The sequence below is a fragment of the Euphorbia lathyris genome, chromosome 3, assembly GCF_963576675.1.
Source record: "Euphorbia lathyris chromosome 3, ddEupLath1.1, whole genome shotgun sequence".
NCBI classification, from domain to species: Eukaryota; Viridiplantae; Streptophyta; class Magnoliopsida; order Malpighiales; family Euphorbiaceae; genus Euphorbia; species Euphorbia lathyris.
This window is the reverse complement of record NC_088912.1, coordinates 26,455,362-26,457,912: the sequence shown is the minus strand read 5'-3', so window position 1 is coordinate 26,457,912 and position 2,551 is coordinate 26,455,362. Positions and strand designations below refer to the sequence as shown.

The following is a 2,551-nucleotide window of genomic DNA, read 5'->3' as shown; positions in this document are numbered from 1 at the left end:
TTAGATTGATGCTTAAAGTTGAATTAGGAGAAAATTGATCCTATTAGCCAAATTCAGGGACCCTTAAATCAATTCCGAGAGGACTAATTAATTCATCTCTAGCTCATTGTATATAGGCTTAATTAATTAATTCGGATCCCTATTATATATAGGCTTAGTTAATTAATATAGAATTTCTTTGGTTAATCTACCAAAAAGATAAGATGAATGATATATAATATTGGAAGCTAGGATGATAAAGAATTGGAAAGTGATTAACAAGATGAAAAAGAAATAAAAACGTGGGTGGGTATGAGACGAGAAATAAAAGTATAAAAAAATAAGTAAACGTTAAACAAGAAGAAGAAAGGGTTAATGTTGATATATAATGAATATTATCCTTAATTTTTCAGAGTAACTAGACTATAAAGTATATATTTACAGTACAGATGTTATAAAAACATGTAAATCACATTTCTGAATTTGATTAGGCTGTTGAACATCCAGATTAATTTGGATAAACATAAACTGATATAATTTTTCTAATAATGGATCCTTATCTGGTGTTGATTAAAATACTAATTTTGATACCTATATATATGTGCAAATAAGAAGGAAGATCAGAGAAAAACAAATTAAAAGCATATATCATATCATAATGGAGTGCATAGCATCAAAATGGAAGGCACTTAGCGGCATTGAAAACAATTGGAATGGTCTTTTAGACCCTATCGACGATAATCTCCGGCGGTATCTTGTTCAGTACGGTGAAAGAATTAGTGCGGTGAATGATTGTTTCAATGGCGTGGAACAATCTGATGGGTATGGACTATGCTTATTTCCTACGGAGGAACTGTTCATTCGGGCAGGACTAGAACTTGGGAATCCATTCAAATACGAAGTGAGTGACTGCTTTTATGCAAGATCAGAAGTCGAAATTGGAGATTGGGCAAAAAGACAATCTGCATTTATGGGGTATGTTGCTGTTGCAACCGATGAAGGAAAGCTTGTTTTAGGCAGGAGAGACATCCTGATATGTTGGAGGGGAACAAGGTTGCCAATTGAATGGTTAAAAAATATTAACTTTTGTCAGACTTCAGCTCCAGAGGTTTTTCCTGGTAATAATGCAAAGGTACATCAGGGTTTTCTCAATGTCTACACTGACAAAAGTGCAAATTCAGTTTACAGTAAAACCAGTGCTAGAGAACAGGTATATATTATTTGTATTTCACTTTCACTTTCACTTTCACATAAATAAATAAGACTGACTATAATATAGTATATATTGGATACAGGTTCTAGCTGTGGTTCGGAGACTTGTGGACAAATACTCAGCATTAAATGAAGATGTGAGCATAACTGTAGTAGGTCATAGTTTGGGTGGAGCACTTGCAACTCTGAATGCAATGGACATAGTTTTCAATGGATATAACAAGCCATCTGGTTCTACTTCGGTCGTATATCCAGTCACTGCTTTTGTTTATGGTTGCCCCCGCGTTGGAGACAAAACATTTCTGGAATTGTTTAATTCCCTGCCTAATCTTCATCTGTTGCGCATTCGAAATAATAAGGATATTCAGAGGTTGGTGTACAGCTTTACATTAACACCCAAAATTCAGCAGACATAAAGACACACACCAACGTGCAGTCGCATGATCTCAACCTTCATTTCTATGGAATTGCTGCTTACCAAGGAGAAGGAAATGACTTCAAGTTGGGATTTGATTTCGATGTTGCACTAGTCAACAAATATGATGATCTCTTGAATGCTCTTTACAAGGTGCCTCCCACTTGGTGGACCTCTGTTATCAATAAAGGTTTGGTTCAGATGGAGAATGGATTTTGGAAGCTCAATGACTACATTCCTCCTCCTCCTCCTGATCTAATTCTTTCTTAATTATAAACCTATAAGCTCCAAATTTAACCCAAAAACTACACATATACCCCTAATCTATCAAATAAATATAAGTGTATGCTAGTTAAATTTGGACTCTAAATCATCAATTTCTCAAGTGTTTTTTCTTTATTTTCCTAACCCTTTTTCCTTTTAAGGTTTAGGATTGTGACTGTGTGTCTTTTTCTTATCTTGTAATTTATCATTGTACTATCTCCTTTAAGAATAACTCAAGTTTCTTTCTCCTATCAAAATTATTGAAAAAGTTGTTTTATGCTTACTAGAACTTATTCAACACGCTAGATTCATTACCATACTTTCTAATTACATTTGTATTTCACTCAATTTCATTATCATTATGGTACTATTTCGCTCTGCTTTCTACTTAGCATTTCTAAACACTATACTGTGTTCTATTAAAGGTCTTTTTAATTTGTGTAAAACATGCGGTTTTTGTTTTACAAACTATGCCAATTATTGTATCAATTTATCCGCATGAATTACATATCACTTATTAGTCAGTATTCAGTTATAATCAAATAATAAAAAACATCAAAACACAGAAAATAAAAGTAGAAGATATACCCAAAACACAAGTTCCTGAAGAAAACCAAATGAGTTACAAGTACTCGTGGGTATTTCTAGGCCTTCAAATTCAAGCTCTAACCCTCCAAGGTT

At 33.6% G+C, this 2,551-nt stretch overlaps 1 pseudogene; it reads left to right on the top strand.

The window, feature by feature from the left end:
- Positions 1-620: 620 nt before the first annotated feature.
- On the top strand, positions 621-2,039 carry LOC136224740 (phospholipase A1-II 1-like; annotated as a pseudogene).
- Positions 2,040-2,551: the final 512 nt, after the last annotated feature.